Source organism: Pongo abelii, chromosome 2 (assembly GCF_028885655.2).
Source record: "Pongo abelii isolate AG06213 chromosome 2, NHGRI_mPonAbe1-v2.0_pri, whole genome shotgun sequence".
NCBI classification, from domain to species: Eukaryota; Metazoa; Chordata; class Mammalia; order Primates; family Hominidae; genus Pongo; species Pongo abelii.
The window spans coordinates 146,721,167-146,743,715 of record NC_085928.1 but is presented as its reverse complement, the minus strand read 5'-3'; the positions used below and the strand labels follow the sequence as shown (position 1 = coordinate 146,743,715).

At 39.4% G+C, this 22,549-nt stretch overlaps 1 long non-coding RNA gene across 1 annotated transcript in view; it reads right to left on the bottom strand.

Moving 5' to 3' along the window:
- Window positions 1-22,549, bottom strand: part of LOC134761030 (uncharacterized) — a 148,523-nt gene that overhangs the window by 978 nt on the left and 124,996 nt on the right. The window contains exon 2 of the long non-coding RNA XR_010139250.1: window positions 935-1,061. This is a non-coding gene — a long non-coding RNA (uncharacterized LOC134761030). The remainder of the gene's footprint in view (window positions 1-934; window positions 1,062-22,549) is intronic.

Sequence of the window (22,549 nt, the reverse complement as noted above, 5' to 3'; positions counted from 1 at the left end):
GTCAATAGAGCCTAAAGGTTAAAACCACCTGCTCCCCCATCCCCATGCCAGCTCAAGGTGCTCTACAATGCTCAGTTCACCTCATTTAAGCCCAGATATGAGATCTTCTCCCCATAAGTGGGCCAGGAAACCAGGGGTACCCTTTAGGTTAACAGCTAGCCAGGTGCCTGTTAAAATGACTGCTCATAACCTCTTCTTGCTCTTCAAGTCTTAGCCTAACCATCACAGCTCTGGAAGCCTTCTCTGATTGCCAACCTGGCAAAGATGTCCCTTTTCTATGTTCCCAAAATGCCCCGTGTAATGAGTTCAATCTGTGTTAAATGTCAGTTGCTTGCATGATATCAGCTACAGAAAGTGAACCTCTAAGACCAGAGACTGTCTGTCTCCCTCCATATAAGAACAGTAATAAATGCTTCTGAAGCATGTGAGTGGTGAAAAAGTGGGTAAATGAGTGAATGAGTGGGTAAATAAAATAATGAATAAATAAATGGAAGATTATTTACATTTCCTCTAGCTCTTAAATTCTTCTCTAAGTCAGAGATGGGGGTGAAATGTGGCAGTTAAGTTCAGAAAAATAATACTTTTGAAATAGTATTGATTAAAAAGTTATATTCTTTAAGATCCCAGCTCTTATAGGCTCCCAAATAGATGGCTCAGGGCACAGGCCACACCCAGGAAAGTGAAGTGTGCTAATGGCTAATGTCCTCTCTCATATCCGTGATGCTCTGAACTTGTTTAAGGATTGTTATCTTCTCTCCTTTCCTTGCTAGGTCACTAATATTCAAGCTGCAATGACCAGTGTTTTCTGTGCAGCAGTTTCAGTTTATCCATTTCCTTCAGTAAATGCAATTTTTTTAATCCACCTTAGGGCTTTCTCCTTGACCTACAAAACAATGCTGAGCACTCTGTTCCTTGGGGAGGAGTCCTCCCAAACCTTTATTTGGAGAAGCATGTGTGCCGGAGCCTGTCGTCCTCAGTGGGAAGTTTGATTCATCTCACCAGGGAATGGTTGGGGGCAATTCCAGCCTGAGATTCCACTTCTTCCTTTAATGAAGTAGCACCTATTTGGATGATAAGGAGCCACTGAAAATTGGGAACATCTTACAAATGCAAAATGCCCTTTTATATACAAATGTATATCCTATTTTAGAATGTATCCTGTAATATTATTCTAATATAATAAGAATACCTACAAGGAGTTCATAATAACTTGGGGAAATGTTTATGAAATAACATTGACTTTAAAAGTAGAATATGAAATTATATATACAGTGTGTCCTCAATTCTGTTTTTTAAAAGTGTACTTAGAAAAAAGAAAGACAGTTTTCTCATTTAATCTTCACAACAACCCTGTGGTGTTATTATGTGGAATTATTAGATAATTTGCCCAAAGCCATACAGCTGTATGTGCTGCCCAAGGTCACAATACATGTAAAGAATTTGATTTTGCATGTATATTTCATCCAGAAGGCAACTTGGGAAGGGTGGAGAGACATTTTGGGCCTCTGTGCTTCCAGGAACATGGTAGAATTGCACTTCCCTAGCACCATAGAGTCTGACATGGTCAAATGACTTGCTTGGGCCAATAAATTTGAGCTCAGGTGATATGTCACTTCCAAGTGGAAACTTTAAGAACCAATGCACACTCTCCATGTTCTCCCTTCCCTTCTGTCTACAGATTGGCAGTCCTCCAAAGAAAGGCTTCCCTGTCAGCCTAGATCATGGAGTGAGGACAACATGAAGCAGAATTTATATGTAGCATGAGCAAAAGTGGTGCTGAGCTGTTTTAAGCCACTAAGACTTGGAGGATGATTGGCATCACCACATACCACAGTGAAACCTGGCCTATTCCAAATCATTCGGGCCAATTGAATATTGAGGCTAGCTGACATGAACACTCCAACATGATTTCTTACAGTTTGAGTGGGAGGTGATGTGATACTACAGAAGAGGCTGAGTTTTAGAACCAGACCTGAATTTCAATGCAAGCCATTATCCTAGTTAAACTTACTTTCATATTTGTAAAGTTTTGTGTCGTTTTTAATTGATACATAATAATTGTACATATTTATGGGGTATGGTGTGATATTTTAATACATGTATACCTTGTGTAATGATCAAATCAGGGTAATTAGCATATCTAGCACCTCAAATACTTGTCATCTGTTTGTGGTGAGAACATCCAAAAGCCTCTCTCGTAACAATTTTGTAATATACAATATATTATTGTTAACTATAGTCACCCTGCTGTACAATAGAATACCAGAAATTATTCCTCCTATCTAACTTGTTTATGACTGAATAGTATTCCATTAAGTATATACCACATTTTTATGCATTCATCCATTTTTGGACACTTAGAATGATTCCATACCTTGGCTACTGTGAATAATGCTGTAATAAACATGAGAGTACAGATATCTTTTTGACATACTGGTTTCATTTCCTTTAGATATATATCAAGTAGTGGGATGCTGGATCTTATGGTAGTTCTATTTTTTATTTTTTTAGGATCTTCCATCCTATTGTCCATAATGGCTGGATTAATTTACATTCCCACAAGCAGTGAATAAGAGTTCCCCATCCTTGCCAGCATTTATTATTGTTTTTTTTTGTCTTTTTGATAACAGCCATTCCAACTGGAGTAAGATAACATCTCATTGTGGTTTTGATTTGCACTTCCACGATGACTAGTGATGTTGAGCATTTTTACATATACCTGTTGGTCTTCTTTTGAGAAGTGTCTATTCAGATTTTTTGTCCGTTTTAAAATCAGATTATTTGGGGGGTTTTGTTTGCTTGTTTGTTTGTTTGTTTGTTGCTATTGAGTTGAGTTCCTTATATATTCCGGATATTAGCCCCTTCTCAGATGCATAGTTCACAAATATTTTCTCCCATTCTGCAGGCTATCTTTGCATTCTGTTGATGGCTTCCTTTGTGGTACAAAAGCTGTTTAGTTTGACATAATTCTATTCGTCTATTTTTAGTTTTATTGCCTTTGTCTTTTAGACCTTATTCAAAAAAAATCGTTGCCCAGACTGACTTTAGAAGTGTTTCTGTATGTTTTCTTCTAGTAATTTCATAGTTTGGGGTCTTACATTTAAGTTTTTAATCAACTTGAGTTGATTTTTGTAAATGGTGAGAGATAGGGGTCTAGTTTCATTCTTTTGCATGTGAATATCCAGTTTTCCCTGCACAATTTATTAAAAAGACTATCCTTTACTCAATGTGCGCTCTTGGCACCTGGGTCAAAAAGAAGTTGGTTGTAATATGTATATTTATTTCTGGGTTATCTATTCCATTCCATTGGTCTGTGTGTCTGTTTTTATGCCATTACCATGCTGTTTTGGTAATGTGATACCTCATTACCAAATGATACCTCACACTTACCAAAGTGTGATACCTCAGGCTTTGCGCTTTTTCCTTAAGATTGCTTTGGCTATTTGGGGTCTTTTGTGGTTTCATATGAATTTTAGAATTGTTTTATTTTATATTTTAAAATGTGATTGGCATTTTGATAGGGATTGCACCGAACCTGTATATGGCTTTGGGTAGTAAGAACACTTTAGCAATATTAATTCCTCCAATCTAGGAACATGAATATCTTTCAATTTATTAGTGTCTTATTCAGTTTTTTCATCAGTTTTTTTTAATTTTGAGTTTTCATTGTAGAGATCTTTCAAGTCCTTGGCAAAATTTATTTTTAGGTATTTTGTTTTCATAGCTATTATAAATAGAATTGCTTTCTTGGTTGTGTTTTCAAATAGTTCATCATTGATGCATAGAAATACTACTGACTCTTGTATGTTGATTTTGTGTCTTGCAACTTCACTGAATTTGTTTGTTAGTCCTAAGATGTTTTTGGTGGAGTCTGTAGGGTTTTCTGCATATAAAATCATGTCATTTGCAAACACAAACAATTTTACTTTCTCCTTTCTAATTTGAATGCCCTTTATTTCTTTCCCTTACCTAATAGTTCTAGCTAGAATTCCTAGTACATGTCTCATAGCAATGAATTTCCTCTGCTTTTGTTTGTCTGGAAAATTCATGTCTCTCCTTCATTTCTGAAGCATATATATGCGAGGTACGGTATTCTTTGTTAGCAGGGCTTTTTTTCTTCAGCACTGTAAATATATTGTCCCACTTCCTCCTGGCTGCAAAGTTTCTGCTGAGAAGACTGCTGCAAGGTGTATTGGATCTCCCTTGTATGCCATTTGCTTCTTCTCTCTCACTGCTTTCAGGGTCCTCTCTGTCTTTGACTTTTGAGAGTTTGATTATAACATGTCGAGGTTTTTTTTTTTTATACTTTAAGTTTTAGGGTACATGTGCGCAACGTGCAGGTTTGTTACATATGTATACATGTGCCATGTTGGTGTGCTGCACCCATTAATTCGTCATTTAACATTAGGTATATCTGCTAATGCTATCCCTCCCCCCTCCCCCCACCCCACAACAGGCCCCAGTGTGTGATGGTCCCCTTCCTGTGTCCATGTGTTCTTATTGTTCAATTCCCACCTATGAGTGAGAACATGTGGTGTTTGGTTTTTTGTCCTTGCAATAGTTTGCTGAGAATGATGGTTTCCAGCTTCATCCATGTCCCTACAAAGGACATGAACTCATCCTTTTTTATGGCTGCATAGTATTCCGTGGTGTATATGTGCCACATTTTCTTAATCCAGTCTATCATTGTTTGACATTTGGGTTGGTTCCAAGTCTTTGCTATTGTGAATAGTGCAGCAATAAACATACGTGTGCATGTGTCTTTATAGCAGCATGATTTATAATCCTTTGGGTATATACCCCAGTAATGGGATGGCTGGGTCAAATGGTATTTCTAGTTCTAGATCCTTGAGGAATTGCCACACTGACTTCCACAATGGTTGAACTAGTTTACAGTGCCACAAACAGTGTAAAAGTGTTCCTATTTCTCCACATCCTCTCCAGCACCTGTTGTTTCCTGACTTTTTAATGATCACCATTCTAACTGGTGTGAGGTGGTATCTCATTGTGGTTTTGATTTGCATTTCTCTGATGGCCAGTGATGAGCATTTTTTCATGTGTCTTTTGGCTGCATAGATGTCTTCTTTTGAGAAGTGTCTGTTCATATCCTTCACCCACTTTTTGATGGGGTTTTTTTTTCTTGTAAATTTGTTTGAGTTCATTGTAGATTCTGGATATCAGCCCTTTGTCAGATGAGCAGATTGCAAAAATTTTCTCCCATTCTATAGGTTTCCTGTTCACTCTGATGGTAGTTTCTTTTGCTGTGCAGAAGCTCTTGAGTTTAATTGGATCCCATTTGTCAATTTTGGCTTTTGTTGCCATTGCTTTTGGTGTTTTAGACATGACGTCCTTGCCCATGCCTATGTCCTGAATGGTATTGCCTAGGTTTTCTTCTAGGGTTTTTATGGTTTTAGGTCTAACATTTAAGTCTTTAATCCATCTTGAACTAATTTTTGTATAAGGTGTAAGGAAGGGATCCAGTTTTAGCTTTCTACATATGGCTAGCCAGTTTTCCCAGCACCATTTATTAAATAGGGAATCCTTTAGCTATTTCTTGTTTTTGTCAGGTTTGTCAAAGATCAGATGGTTGTAGATGTGTGATATTATTTCTGAGGGCTCTGTTCTCTTCCATTGGTCTATATGTCTGTTTTGGTACCAGTACCATGCTGTTTTGGTTACTGTAGCCTTGTAGTATAGTTTGAAGTCAGGTAGCATGATGCCTCCAGCTTTGTTCTTTTGGCTTAGGATTGACTTGGCAATGTGGGCTCTTTTTTGGTTCCATATGAAGTTTAAAGTAGTTTTTTCCAATTCTGTGAAGAAAGTCATTGGTAGCTTGATGAGGATGGCATTGAATCTATAAGCTACCTTGGGCAGTATGGCCATTTTCACGATATTGATTCTTAGGTTTTAAACTTGAATCTGATTGGTGATCTGATTGGTGATGTTTGACCTTCCTACACTTGAAAATTTATATATTTCTCTAGGTTTGGAAAGTATCCTGCTATTATTTCTTTGAATTAGCTCTCTAACCCTTTGTCCTTCCCACTTCCCTTTTTAACTACAATGACCCAAGTATTCTCTCTTTTGATGTTGTCCTATAAATCCCATGAACTTTCTTCCATCCTTTTATTCTTTTTTCTCCTCTGACTTTGTATTTTTTACGAGACTATAGTTTGTCTTTGAGTGCATTGATTCATTCTTCTGCTTGAGCAATTCTGCTGTTGATGCTTTGTTGCATTTTTTATTTTAGTCATTAATTTTTTTAGTTGCAGGATTTCTGTTTGAATTTTTATTATCTCAATGTCTCTGTTAAATTTCTCTAATACATTTCTGAATTATTTCAAAGTGTTCTCTTGAAGTTTATTAAACTCCCTTAAAACAGCCATTCTGAGCTTTTTGCCTGAGAGGTCACATCTCCATCACTTTAGGGCTGGTCTCTGGTGACTTATTTGGTCCATTTGGTGAGGTGATATTTCCCTAAATTTTCTTAGTGCTTGTGGGTGTATGGTAATGTCTCTGTATTGAAGGGTTCAGTATTTATTCCAGTCTTTACAGTCTGGATTTCTTTGTGCCCATCTTTCTTCAAAAGACCTTTCACAAATTCTAAGTACATTGTTGTGTTCCCTGACTCAATGGCTCCTGCAGCCATCTCAGCACTGGAGGTTATTCTAAGCCCAGGTTTTCCATGAGTCTCATGAGGTCTCTGATGTTGGCATGGCTCTCCAGCACAGATGTACTTGATAAAGACTCAAGAAAGGTACCCATACTGTGTGGGAAAGCTGGCCAAGGACTAAAGCCTGGGAGACTGTCATGGTTGCCCAGATAGGCACACCTCCCAGCAGGTTTCTGCATAGGTAGGATAGGTTCCTTACTGCAGCAAGTGGAGCTAGAGCTGAGACTGGACCCCTCAGGATCTGCTGTGGATGGTAGCTGGCAAGCCTGTCTTGTTGGCTCAAATGGGCACACACCTCCCACCAGGTCACTGCACATGGGATAGTTTCCCAACTGCAGTAGGAAAGGCCAAACATGAGACTGGGCCTCATCAGAATCTGCTGTGGGATGGACATTGATGAGCCCATCACAGAGGCTCAGAATCCCAGGCTGTAAGATTTGGGCTCCATCTAGGGACTTGTGTGAGCAGTTCTGAGCTGAGACTTCAGCTGAGGGGTGCTGAAGGCAAACCACAGGGAAATTTTCAAGTCCACAACTGAGACTGATGTCAGCAAGCAGACCAGCCTCTCTGCCATGGCACTAGTATGCACAATTCTTCCTAGACTTCTTGGTAGATGGTTTTGGTTGCAGACTCAAGGCCAAATGGGGCTGTAGCCAAGCCCCTCCGGGAACAGGGCCATTTCTGTGCATAAACCTGGGAGTACAATCAGTTGATCAGCCACCTGGATGCCTGTCAGCACTCTCAAAATTACCCTCCTAAGTTTGGGCTCCACTCAGGTTTCATAACCTCTTTCCTGAATCTGAGACTCCCACAGAGAGCTTTTTGTCTGTGAACAGGTGCAAAACTTTTTTTGTTGTAGGGGATATGAGTGGGTGACCTCCTATTTCTACCATCTTGCTGATGTCACTCTCTATTTTCATATTTTAGAATAAGAATTATGGTATGTTCTATACAGAGTTATTGTATTAAATAAAGTAGTGCATATAGAGTGCCTGCCACTTAGAAAAAAATGAAACTAATTATTATGAAAATTTTTCTACATTACCTATTTTTATAAAGATTTCCAAGTCCTATTGTGTTTGTCAACCAATGTATAGCTCTACCTTTTTTGAGTTTGTTCTTTATATCAATGAACAAAAGATTATGATAACTTTAGTTTTACCTCTACCAAATAGTAACAAATATACACTATATAACATTAATATATTGATATATTTCTACATGAAAAGCCAATGGTTATCATGATTGAAAAAGCTAAACACCACAAATTAACATTAAAATTGACATCAGCAACATGACTTACTAGAGTTGCCCAGTGCTCATCCCCCGCCCAATGAAGAGGGATCAAAATAACAAATAGACAACCATATTTCAACTACAGTGACTGAGAAAGTATGCTGGAGAGCGCAGAGGGGTAGTGAAATTCCTGTGGAACATGGAAGCCCAGGGTAGCACCATAGAAAAAAGAGCAAGTTGTCCTGCCTCTGCCACATTGTCTCCCTTACTGGGATCACCTTGGGGTCTGGCATTCTTCCTCTTACGGGGGAAAAGGCAAGCTGGAGACCACCAGCAGTTCCTGTCACCTCCATAGACAACAGCAGTCCTTGCTACAGGAGAGTTTCCTAGTTTTCTCAGGCCCCAAATTTAGTTTGGAGAGTTGCCAAGAGTTCATTTAGGTACATGGCCTCAGAGTAGAACCCCTACCCTTTCACCCTTATTCCCATGACTTAAGCTTCTATAGCACAGTGACATCTTGAAACCAGACCCACTCCTAGAATGTGTACTGCTCTTGCGGCCAGTAACCACTGACTCTTTATGTCCCTGAGGCTCTGCCATCATTCTACCCCTTTAATGCGAATGTCTGCAGTACCACTACCCCAGCTGCCTGGAGCTTAGGCCTGATGAACAACCAAGATCTCAGAGTCCAAACCCATGTGACTCATGTGGCACCCCTCCACCCCAACCAAGGAATAGGTGGACCAGCACAGTGAGGAAGCTACTGGAAGGAAGCCAGCCAGCCTGCCAAGCCTATACACATCCACACCTGGCCAAACAGCTAGTCCCAGCAGCGGCCCCACCTCCCTGGGGAGACCAGTTGTACACTGTTTATGGGAACGTAAATTAGTATAGCAACTATGGAAAACAATATGGAGGTTCCTCAAAAAAATAAAAGTAGATCTACCATATTATGCAGCAATCCCACTACTGGATATATATGATATTGAATCCTTGTACACATCCAACAATAGATAAATGGACAGAAAAAAAGTTGTGTGTGTGTGTGTGTGTGTCTATACACATACTATCTCTCTCTATATATATATATATACACACACACACACACAGACACAATGGAGTATTATTCAGCCATAAAAAGAATAAAATCTTGTCATTCGCAATCACATGGACGAAACTGGAGGAAATCATGTTAAGTGAAATAAGCCAGACACAAAAAGACAAATACCACATGATCTCACTCATATGTAGAATCTTCAGAAAGAAAATGTTGGTATCATAAAAGCAGAGTAGAACAGCAGCTACCAGAGACGAGGAGGAGGGGGGTAAGAGGATGACAGAGACAGATTGGTCAATGGGTACAAAGTTACAATTACATAGGAGAAATAAATTCTAGTTTTCTATTGCACAATAGGGTAACTATGGTTAACAGTAAGGCATTGTATATTACAAAACAGCTAGAAGAGGTATTTTTTAATGTTCTCACCACAAAGAAATAATACTTACATGAGGTGATGGATACCCTACCCTGATTTCATTATTACACACATATATGTATCAAAACACCAGATTGTACCCCATAAATACATACAATTATAATGCATCAATTTAAAAGTTACCAGATGAACAAAAACAAAGGAAAATTAACACTAACACGAAGTTAACCAAAAGACGGTAATATTATTGAAAATCCATTTTAAAAATATAATCATTGAGGTTCAATTTTACATAACACCAGTCTAGGGAAAACATAAGGAAATATTGAAATCTAACTTCCTTTGAATGCTTACTCTACACCAAATACACAGTTCCTGTCCTCCATACACTTTCAATCTGAGAAAATTAAATACATATGAAAAATCTGATGACAATTGAAATCACATATGACTATACAGCAGAATCATTCCACTTCTAGTTCTACTGCTACATGAAATTGCAGAATATTATATAACTGTTAGGCTACTTCCTAATTTTTATAAAGAGTCCACTCTTTTCGCTCACTCCAATACTCCACACACACAAAGAACATACTTGTGGATGTGTCAGAGTGTGGTTATTTCTTCATAATTTAATGCATCTAAATAAATCCCTAATCAAGTTGTAGACACTTCTGTAGGAAGAGGAAAACGTTCATTTTCCTCTTTCAATGTTAGATTACCTCTTTTTACCTCCTTCTTAGCACTCTCCCAAGATAGTGAAGTTGCTAATTTATCAGTCAGAGCCCAGGACATTCCTTATACATTCTAACATTTGTACAGGTTTCCATCCCTTGAATGCAACATATGTTGTAATCTCTCTTCCATATGTTCCACCAACTTGAGAGTCAGCTTCACTTATGTTATGGGAGATTCTGCCAACTCCTTTAAGAAGCCCAACTTTCATTTGTCCAAGATTGATAATGGAGGAAGGATCTCAGGGGTAATGTGGCTGCACCTCACAGCCCTTCCCATGTCTGCTGAGATTGGCCTTCCCATTACAGATGGCACTAACCACCTCTGCAGTCACTACACTTGCCCTAGAAGTACTGCTTCTTTAATGCCATGGCCCAAAACATGACTCAGGGTCCTTCACTTGGGTCACCAAAGCACTCCTTGAGGAAGTCTTCTTCTCACTCACTCTCAGTGGGGACAGTGTGGGCCCATTTAGAGAGGAGTCTGTGAGGATGATTTTCTACTCATGTTACCACAGCTGCTTCTCAGCTCCCCTCAAGGCAACAAGCTCCTCAAGGAACCAATTTATCTTGCCCCACTCTAGAAAACATGCCAATACCAAGGTCAACTCTAGGCCAGATACCTCCCTGTACCCCACTGTCTGGATCCAGTCTAGCAGTGATTAGGCTGCCAAGAGGCTAACCTGAGGCTCACCCAGGCCTGGTAGATGGGACTGCTTGTGGCAAATGTGGTTTTAAGTAGAGAGGAGAGAGGTGGGCTGAAGATGTATCTTCCTAGCCTTGGCCTTTGAGACAGGATGGATACCCAGTTGTGCTTATCAGCAGCCAGCAGCACTCCTCATTTCACAAATTACTTCATCACAAGTGCCTCCAAAACTCTAACCATTTCTCCAACTTGGGAATTCTCTCTAGAAAAACTCATTTTCTGTCAATGTCAGCCCATTGTCACTTCATGTTACTGTATCTTTAACGTGGTCTTACTTTCTGTACTAACCTGAGCTAAATTTTGTAAAAAATACAGCATTTACACTGTTCTTCAGCTATTGTCTTTCACTGTGTTGGGCTGCAGTGCTTTCATTTAACATGCTTCCCTCACCCCATGTGAGAAATTTCCTTTTAGAACTAATTTCTATAAAAAGTTTGGTTTCCCCTCCTAAGGAACTAGTATTTGTAATGCTTATGGTTATTAAAAATTTTTAAGCAAGTTATTTTTTCCTTTTTTCCTTCACCTTCTGGAAAGCTCAGAGCCAAACTTACAGCTCAATTATGGGAACTGAGTTTGGTCTTTTGGCTCACAAACCTATATCAAGTTTCTAATAGCTCCAAATTTTTACATTTATATTTCATTATTTTATTATACAGGTTTCTATATGCACCCTCAACTGTTGCAAAATTCAATAAAGAATATAGATGATAGGTAGATAGATATACAAATAAATCAATAAATAGATGATTGATAAATATTAATAGATCAAAAGAAATGTCCAACTCATTGGTCATTTCTTCAGCCAAATTTTGTTACTGAGTGTCCACCCCTTCTGAGTAGTAACTCTTAATTTCTTCAGTTCTCGTCCTCGTTCTCTGGATTATGTTTTCACCGTCAGGAACTCAAAATCACAGAGAAGAAATACTGTCTTGCAAAGAGAAGAGGTTAAGCATCCTGTTCAAGATCACACATGTAGCAGTGGCCCAGGCATGGTTGACTCAGGTGTCCTAGCTTCCAACTCAATGATGTTTTCACAACATTGCTCTGCTTTTGATGGAGTTTGCAGTATGGAAACCCCACAAATAAAGGAAGAGTCCAAACTAACCACGTATTTTTTGAATCCTGTTCTAATCCTATCTCCATCTTCTTCTGGGTAGAGGATTTTCTCTTCCCTTATCTTTTCCCTGAACATTTTTACCTTTTGCAGCACATTTCTTTCTCTTCCAGCTTCAATTCTTCACTTTCAGGATTTTCTCGTTAAAAAAAAAAAAGCAACAATAGTTATAACTGTCTAGCTGACCTGCTGCTGTGTGTACTCAATAAATGTTAGTTCCCTTCCCCTACACTTTGGAACATATTAAATGCTCCTCCCTCACCATATATGCTACCCCCCATCATTCCTATATTACTCCTTTCTGTACACACTGACCTGGGAAGTTGTTAATGACAAATGAATCAACAGAGATAGAATAGATACACATAATGTCATTTTAGTAAGAGAAATAGAAATAAAGAAGGTACCAGTCTGTTCAATTGGAATAAAAAAACACTGCCTGTTTCTAATAAGTCTTTTCATATCTTCAACATATTTGATTTTTGTCTTTGCATAGAAGAGAAAATAATGTCTGTTATTATTCGATTTTCATTGTAGAAACTTGACTTCAGTGAAGTCACAGGAAGGAAGTTGACGATTTTTAGTAGGCATTTATATATCACTATATATGTAGTGCAAACTTCCCCAGCACTTCTGTCTTCTCTACAAGCCCCATTTGCATATGGGAGTCCATATGGGGATCTATGTGGTTCCAAGGAAGCTCACTTCACTCTCTGGCCCCAGGGTTCATGACTTCGGCTACACAAATCAGCACATTCCATCCACCTGGCCACAGGGCCACAGTGATTCATTACCTGGTGCATTATACAACCTCATGAAGCCAAATCAAAATAAATCTCAAGACTTTTGTCGGAATTGCTGCGTCAAGGACTCTCTCTCCTGCTCTGGAAATAGGAACTCTAATACTCCTCCAGACATTTTACTACAATGAGGAAAATCAGCTTGAGAGTGAAGCCAAAACCTAGAGAATTACGAAGAAATTAAGCCAGGATCCTGATGATTCATGAACTGTTGGATTAGGCTTTACCTAAGCCTAGACTTTTTAGTTACATGAATTAATAAATTTTCTTTGTTACTTAAGCTCATGTGTTACTTTTCAGTAGAAGCTTCCTAACTGATACACTGTTGTCACCTTAAAATTCATGTAAATTATGCTTATTTTTGATAGATTGAAGTTGTGATTCATCTTTGCTACTTCCTCTCTGTCTAATATGCTAAAGATACCAAGCAGATGAAGACTACAGTGGCGTGTATGTCTATGTGTGTGTATTTTCCCAGATGATCGATTCCAACAATAGTCATTATCCCCATCATCACAGCGGATGGGGCCATCATATGTAAATCAAACTCAGATGACCAAAGTTTACAGCAGCACTTGAAATTTAGTGTCTCAGAAGCATTTCATTTCAGCCCCATAAAAGTTATGGTATGCTGATTAAATACTGACTGGAAGCTAAAAGAATGCTTACTTGAGGTTTATAGGCATGGAAAGGATGCATTCTGTTGCCACCTAATTTTGTTTTCTAAATATTCTTGCCCAAAGACAGCTGAATTCATGTATTTCATGTGTTTTAGGGGAGTGGGTGTGGGTACTCTTTTTTTATAATAGTATTTTCTGCCAATAATAAAATATGAGGAAGAGAAAATCACAATAAAAGAAACCAAATTCCTTTTCCAAAGAAAACATTTGTCGTCTTCAGTTTCTTCACTTCTGTATTTGAAGGGAAAGAAGTAATTCATTCCCTCTGGTAAACATTTTCATGTGGGAGTATCCCAGTTTTCCCCTTTGTAATTTCAGTCCAGAGCTTTGAATGTTTTGTACTTAGCTCTGTCTCCCTCCTCAACTCTCTGAGAAGACAAAGGACAAGAGCCACCTGAATAGATTTTCAATTAAAAAAAAAGCAAAGAACTAAGAAGCTGTCTCAGCAGAGGAAAAAGGTGTGTCCATAGTCCTTTCTGTGGGGCTGCTCCCTACACGGAAAACAGGAATAAGGGAGGGACCAAGAAGGCAGGACCAGAAGCCGAGAATGACAGAGAGCAAGCTTTGAGGTTAGGAGACTGAGTGGCTGCTGGGAATCTCAGGTGGTAAGGAAGCGCTGTACATGGAGAATTTTAGAGGAATTGCCATGGACCAATCCATAAGGGTTTGAGTTGCTCCAGAACTGAACCCTGGGTTTCTCAGTTATATAGGCAATAAATACATCCTTTGGTGACTTCTTTCTTATTTCCACCATTTTATTATGAACTTTTTCAAACATATAGACAAGTTGCAAGAATTGTGGAGTGTACACCCATACACCCACCATGCAGATTCTACAACTAACAGTTTGCTATATTTGCTATCCATTTATCTATCCTTCTATCCATTCATCAAGCCATCTTATTTTTTAGTACATTTTAAGGTAAGTTGCAGACATCAGTATACTTTACTCTTAAACATATCATCCTGCTTGTCATAAATTAGAGTTCAGGGTTCGATTATAGTATTTTTTCCCTAGGCAAAATTCACATAGAGTGGATTGCATGAATTTTAAGTGTACTATTCAATGAGTTTTAACAAATGTACATGCCTGTAAAAGGAAAACCCCCGTTGAGACATAGAACATTATCATGGTGATTTCTTTCTAACTTGAACTATCAAGAGTATTATTTCTCTGCTCCATTCTTTTATTCAATGAATATCTTCTGAGCTCCTCTATGGTTCAGGTATTGTGCTAAGTGTTGGAGATAGAGAGGTAAATGAGATATAGCCCTTCATGGGAGCTGACTGTTTAGAGAAAGAGATCCCTGTATTTTAATTAGTTGTTTAATTAATTAAACTAGATAGTCACAGTTGCTGTGAAAATCTGTTCACACAGAGGAGAGGTTAGCCAATGCACCTGAGTGGGGTCAAAAAGGGCTTCATGCCAGGTATTCTGAAAGATGAGAAGGAAGTCCCCAGGTGGCTGGAGACTAGAGTATGAAGCAGCCTGAAATGTATGACCTTGCACAGAGTCTGGCATGGCTGAATTCCAGGATGAGGGGGATGAGAAGAGGTTGGAGACACAGTAAGGGCCAGGTACAAGAAGGCCTCAAATGTCCTGCTAAGGAGTTAAGTTATAATCCAGAAAGTGATAGGAAGCTGAAGAGGGACCTGCCAGACATGTGAGCCAAGGTGCTCTGATAAAGTCTACTCCATTTGGACCTTGAGAGAGATAAAGAGAGGGACCATCATGGAGGCTCTGGAGAAGGAAAGACAAACATTTTGAGATCAGATGTTAAATTATAAAAATTTTAATCCATAATCCAGGCAGCTAGATCCTGAAGGTCATGGATGATTAGCTAGCTTCCAGCCAGAACGTGTCTTCCATGCATTGTCAGAAACAGGAAAGGAGCCCTGGAGAAGTCCGGCCTCCAGCTGCTCCTCAACTCACATTACCAGAGAGCATTGTGGACTTAAGAGAACTGAAGAAGTCTGAGCTGGGAAACCCTAGATTCTAACATGATACAGTCATGTATCACTTGCCAACAGTGATGCATTCTGAGCAATGCATCATTAAGCAATTTTTGTCACTGTGTGAACATCATAGAGTGCACTTATGCAAACCTAGATGGTTTAGCCTACTACACACTTATGCTCTATGGTAAAGCCTATTGCCCCTAGGCTACAAACCCGTACAGCACATTACTGTACTGAATACTGCAGGCAATTGTAACACGATGGTAAGTATTTGTGTATCTAAACATAGCTAAACATAGAAAAAGTACAGTAAAATTATAGTATTATAGTCTTATAAGGCCAACATCATACATGTGGTTCGCTGTTGACCAAAACATCGTTATGTGGTGGAGAACTGTATTTTTTAATGTAGTCAGTTGCATTTCAATCACCTAATAATGTTATGGAACAACTCCTTTAAAAAGTGTTGTGAAGGGTCTTGCCAGACTCTATCAAGAGATAAATTTTATGGCTGAAACAGTTCAGTCACCTTTGTTTATACTGAGAGAAAAGTAAATGATCACACAAACACAAGGTCTGTGTAGGCACGTGTGAGTACAAGCATGCAAACTCACAGGCATGTGCACACACACTTGCTACAATCAAGGCTGAATCTTCTTGTGTTCCAATGTTTCCCAGGTAAGAACTGTGAAATGATCCAGGGTAAAGTGTCAAATTTTCTTTCGACAGGATGGAAAATTAGTGTGCTGTTGTAGTAAAATCCAGAGCGGACTATGAAATCAATAGCTGTAAAATCCAGTAGAATACTGCTAAGTTAAAAAAAAAAATAGCCAGGGCCTCTCCATTGGTGGGGATGCCTTCCAAACTCCTAATAGATTTGATTTGTGATAAAGGTTGAAGGTGTGAATCACACAGTAAACAATATCAATAAAAAACAAGGGAAGAAGAGTGAATAAAGAAAGGAAGAGAGAGGCTTAATGAAGAACAAAGAGAAGAAATAATCTCAGGAGAAGATATGGGGTCTTCATTTTTTCCTGGCCTTTTAACAGAGCTACAGTTTTGTAAATCAGATGGAATGATCTTGCTTTAACGGCCAAGCAGAGAATGATCAAAAAGGGTGAAAGTACTGATTTTTAGGACTTAATATCCTACACAGTGAAAAGCTGTCCTATCGGAAATGTTCCTCTCTTTTCCTTCCCTCTCTTCCCCCACCCACCTTCCTCTCTTTCTCCATGCCACCCCCATTTTTTATCTTTTTATCTGTCTCTCTTTTAACTTTGAGATCCTCGCTGAACTCTGATTGGAGTGACAACTCCCTAGGTACCTGAAGAACTCTGAGAAGTTGCTTCATGTTTACACCTCATTAAAACAGAGACCGGTCTTCATCAAGAGCAAAATTCAAGCCCAGAGTGATGGCTCATGCCTGTTATCCCAATGCTTTGGGAGGCCAAGACAGGAGGATTGCTTGAACCCAAGAGTTCAAGACCAGCCTGGGAAACATAGGGAGACCTTCTCTACAAAAACTTTTAAAAATTGTCTGGGTGTGGTGGCATGCGCCTGTAGTCCTAGCTACTTGGGAGGCTGAGGTGGGAGGATCCCTTGAGCCCAGGCATTTGAAGTTACAGGGAGCTGTAATTATGCCACTGAAGTACAGCTTGGGTGACAAAGCAAGACCCTGTCTCTAAACAAAACAAAACAAAACAAAACAAAACAAACAAACCAAAAGGAAGCAAAAATTTTAATATTCACGCACCTTTTTTATTAGCCGTGTAGTTTTCAGGTAAAAAATAAATGTTTAATTAGCTTAAGTATATTTGATTGGTCCAGGTACAGGATTCAACCTCTCCTCTGCTCCCCTTGCTTCTCAACTGTGTGCTGACTTCTGTTTTTGGCTGTTGTCTCCAGATAGAAGCTACAGCATCTCTAGCCTCACCTTCACATTCTGGAGACTGACAAGGAGCTTTTTGTCCCCAATCATTTAAAAATCAGTTAAGGTCCCATAACTGAGCCCCTTTAGGCTAACTTGGTTTATATTCTCATCCCTAAATAAAATATGCTGATAGGCCAGGACTCGATCATATGACCACCCGGCAGTTGAAGAATGGAGTAAATCACATGGTTTGAGGGTTGAGTAACAGGTGTCCCCAAGGAAAATAGAAAGGTTATTGTTAGGATAGGAGGGAGTGGATTGGAGGCAGGCAAAGACACGAGATGTGCACTAGTTTCTGAAAACTCAAGGTTTGTGTTTCAGTCGGCCTGGGATGCTATAACAAAATACCATAGACTGCATGACTTACACATCAGAAATATACTTCTTATAGTTTGGAAGCTGAAAAGTCCAAGGTCAGAGCGCCAGCATAGCTGACTTCTGGTGAAGTCCCTCTTCCTAGTTTGCAGATGGCCATCTTCTCTTGTATCCTCACATGGTAGAGAGCAGAAAGAGAGGGAAAGCTAGTTCTCTGGACTCTTGTTGTAAGGGCACTAATCCCATTACGAGGTCTCCATCCTATCTTCTAAAGGCCTCATCTCCAAACACCATCACATTGTAGGTTGGGGTTTCTATCTATGAATTTTTGAGAGACACAAACATTCAAGCCATAGCAACCTGAAACACTAGTAAAAGCAGAACCCAAGAAACAGGCAGACACCACACCTGTATCTATACTGGTTAAAGTGGAGAAGGAGAGCATAGATCCTCCGGTCTCCACTGAGAACCACCGCTCTTGCAATGCTTCTTCCTGACATTTTATCTCCCTGCCCCATCATTTATACAAAGTGACCAAAGCCTCCTTGATGGTATCAGGAGAAGAACAGTGCTGAGAAAGACAGAATGACAAAGTACACCCATGACGTCTGGCCTCAAGCTTTGTTCTCAGTCTTGTTTCACAACTATTCTCCAACAAATTCACATTCTAGCACACTAAACTTTCCTTAACATGGCGTACATGTTACCTCTTCCTGGAATTTTCTATTTCCTTTCCTTAATTTGTTGAAAGCCTTCCTATCCCTCAAGACGCGGCTCAAATGCCACCTCTTCCCTGAATCCCCAGTTCAAACGAATCCCTCCTTTGTGACTTCCCATGAATTCTGCTCAGACCTCTATTTACAAGCATTCTATTCACTCAAATGCCAATCCTGGGAAGATCTTTGGTAATCAGTACAGTAATACCCTTCTTCTGAACAGAAATTCTGCAGGATATTAATAGGTATTTTGACTAAAAGGAATTCTGTGATCAAAAAAAATCTGGGCAACACAGGGTCAAAAAATGTTAAGCTTTCTTTAGTACAAGATTTCCCCTAGTCTTTAGTATGCATGTGTGTGTTGTAAATCTATAAGAAGAGGCTTTGATAAGGAGCATTTTCCACATTTTTTGTTTCTTTTAAATTGACAGATAACAATTGTATATATGTATGGGTTTCAAAGTGATATTTCAATACATGTATACATTGTGGCATGATCAAATCAGAATAATTACATATTCATCACCTCAAATATTTATCATTTCTTTGTGATGAAAACATTGAAAATCCTCCTTTAGCCATTTTGAAATACATAATACATTATTTTTAACTGTGCAATAGAACACCAGAACTTATTCCTCTTGTCTAACTGAAGTTGCATACCTGTTGACCAATGTCTCCCCTTTTCCCATCCACCCCTACTTCCCTCATCTGCCTCTGGTAACCACCATTCTACTCTCCGTTTCTTCAAATTCAGCTTTTTTTAGATTCCATATATAACTGAGATCATATGGTCTTTGCCTCTCTGTGCCTGGCTTATTTCATTTAATATAATGTTCTATGGGCAAAGAACTTGAATGGACATTTCTCAAAAGAAGACATACAAATGACCAACAGACATATGAGAACAATGTTCAACATCTCTAACTATCAAAGAAATGCAAATTAAAACCACAATGAGCTATCACCTCACACCTGTTAGATTGGCTATATTCAAAACAAGGAATGGTAACAAATGTTGGCAAAGATGTGGAGCAAAAGGAACCCTTATGCACTGTTGGTGGTATTGTAAATTAGTATGACCATTTTGGGACATGTTATGGAGGTTTCTCAAAAAACTAAAAGTGGAATTACCACAAGATCCAGCAATCCCACTACTGGATATATATTTAAAGAAAAGGAAATCAGCTGAAGGGATGTCTGCACTCCCATGTTCATTGCAGCATTATTCATAATAGACAAGATATGTAAACAACCTAACTCTCCGTCAATGGAAGAATGAATTTTTAAAATGTAGTATATACTCAAAATGGAATTCTATTCACCCTTAAGAAAAAAACAGGAAACTTCCCACATTTGTCTAAGCAAAGGATTCTACTTGAGAAAACATCTAGAAAAGCCATTATTTCTACAGAATATACTATGAGAAAAGCTTACCTAGCCTAGTTCCTTTTATAAATGAATAAACCGATTCTCACAGAGTTTTAATGACCTGGTCAACCCATAGCTCATCAATACTGGGGCCAGAATCACAAGACACATCTCTCATTTCCAAGTGTCAAGCCGTTGCCTTTACGCTACATCCTCTCAGGTGCACTGTAGGCTTCCAGAGCTGTTCATTCTCCATAGGAAAGATCAGGGTCGGCCCTGTGGCTGGAAGCTGGGATGGACGCTCCAGGCAACCCTCATTCTAAGGCAGTAATACATAGTAAGTTCCCAAACATTACTACTGAGAGTCAGGACCATGGACAACATTAAATATTTCCTTAGGTTGGGGTCCCCAGAGGTAGGAACAAAAGGATTTGAGTTCTGATAGTTTATTTGGGAAGTGATCCCAGTGTAGAGATGTGGAAAAGTGAGACTAGGAGGGGAAAGCAGCCAATATAGGGTTTATTTATGTGAAGGTGAGTAAATGGAGTTGAATTCCACAGGGTCATCTGTGTAAACAATGTACAGCACACCTCAAAGATCTCTTGTCCAATGATCAAGGAACCGAACTATTTATCACCAATTCTCATTCATCATTGGCTGAAGACTGTTTCCACAGGTGTTAACCCCCCAGCACCTCTGTCCTGCCCTGCAGCAGACTAGGCATGTTCCTGTGGTCATGGGCTGGATACTGACAGCATCAATTAAGTACCCTGGGAAAATGCTCTGTACATAACAGGTACCTGTGATCAGGTGCATTGTCTCACTCAGCACTGGCCTCATTAAGTCCATTGCCAAAGCTATGAGGATGCCTTTAAGACTTCTAAGTACAGGGCTGAGGCCACACTTATCATGAGCTTCCAACCAATGACTGAGTGTGGTAGAGCTACTAAGGCAGGCCCATACACTGGAGATCTCATAGCTAATTTAGCTCCAGGACTCATTGCTGGCCTAGCCAAACTTACACTGCATAGCAGTCTACAATACTTCCACCTTTCCTTCCCTCTCTCTTGTACTCAGGATGAACTTACATTGTGGTCTCATGGCACTCCATGACTTTCCCAACTCCTTCCCCATGTTCTCTCATGCAGGGGTTCCTTTAATCCCACATTTTAATCCCATGTTGGCCATCTCCTTCTCTGAAACACACATCCACAAAAACTCCCTGGTGATAGCCATTGGAGCTCCACTGCAGCATCAGGGAAGGCAACTTCCATACTGTATAAACAAATTATTCATGAAATCCTTTTTTCACAAGGAACAGAAAATAATATTTCAATGGCCAGGAGAGGGTTACATGAGTTCAACTGCGATTCTCTCTTTCTGCAGGAAACTTTTAGTATTGCTTCTCTTTTACTCCAATACTAAATTTCTCAGTTGTCTTATTAATACCCTAGCATATGTTGGTGAGGATGTGGAGCAACTGGCATTCCCATACAATAATGGTAGGAATGTAAAATGGTTTAACCATTTTGAAAACAGTTTGGTAATTTCTCAAAAAATTAAACATACATCTATCATCGGACCCAGCCACTGTACACTCAGGTATTTATCCAAGAGAAATGTAAGTGTATATCCACATAAAGACCTGTACACAAATGTTCTTCCTATCCCAGCTCACCTGTCACACACACATACCACTTCCAGACCTACTCTCGCCAACAACACAGAGCAAATGTCAGGTGGTCCATCAGGCAGCGGGTGTGAAATGTTTAGAAATAGCATTTAATATTAGCCTTAATGAAGAGCAACAAAAATAATTTGGAAGGAATTGTTATTGCAAAACTGAACTCAGTGAAACTTTGATAATTTGATTAATTAGTCATAAAGCCAGGCAGACTCTATGGCAAATCTGGATTCTAGAATGTGCTTGAAGAAGTTTAATTGTAGTGCTTCCTGAGTTTCAGTACCCACTAAAATCTTAGCTATAAGGCGATACCCATTATAAGTTATACCCAGCCCCAATTGCTTAGTACAGTTAAAGGTACTTTGAATTTTTGATTTGAAATTGTTACTCATTACAGAAAAAACTCCTTAACTTTTGAGTAACAGTTTGCAATTTTCAGGGACAGAAATTCTGTGGTTTTTATCCAACAAGTGCCACATATCTGTGTCACTATCATTATAAGCCCAGTTTGAATGAGGGAGAAGATTTTTTTGGTGGTCAGTCAGGCAGCCCAGTCCTTGCAGAAGGTTCTCAACGTGCTGAGCAAGGTCTTCTGGAAAAGGCTCCCTTAGGCACTTACGTGTATAAGAGTCAGAAACAGTCAATTGTCCTAAAATAAAATGCCAGATTCTGTTCTTTCTGAAGGCCATGAGAGTTCATCCTGAGACTACCTTCTAATCAGGTGTTCTTTCCTTGGCTTTTTTCTCTTTTTACTCAGTCCTATGGAAACCTAAGCCAGACTCACTATCCTGCTTGCTCAATCCTAGAGAGTTGGAGCCTGAGGCTGCTCCATGCTGTGAGTATTCTGCCTACAGTTAAGGTGTTGGCTGGGTCTACAGTCATATCAAGGCTTAACTGGGGGAGGATGGTGCTTCAAAATTCACTCCTGTGGCTATTCACAGGACTTGACACATAGGCCTCTCCATAGGACTACTTGAAACATGACAACTTGCTTCCACCAAAGTGGGAGCTCTGAGAGAAAGCAAGAGAACCAGAAAGCCAGAAATCTTTTTGTAACCTAATCTCAGAAGTGATATCCCATCACTTCTGCTGGATTATATTGGTTGGAGCAAGTCATTAAGTCCAGCTAACACACAAGGAGAGAGGATTATACAAAGGCAAAAAATATCAGGATACAGAAGTCATTGGAGGCCAT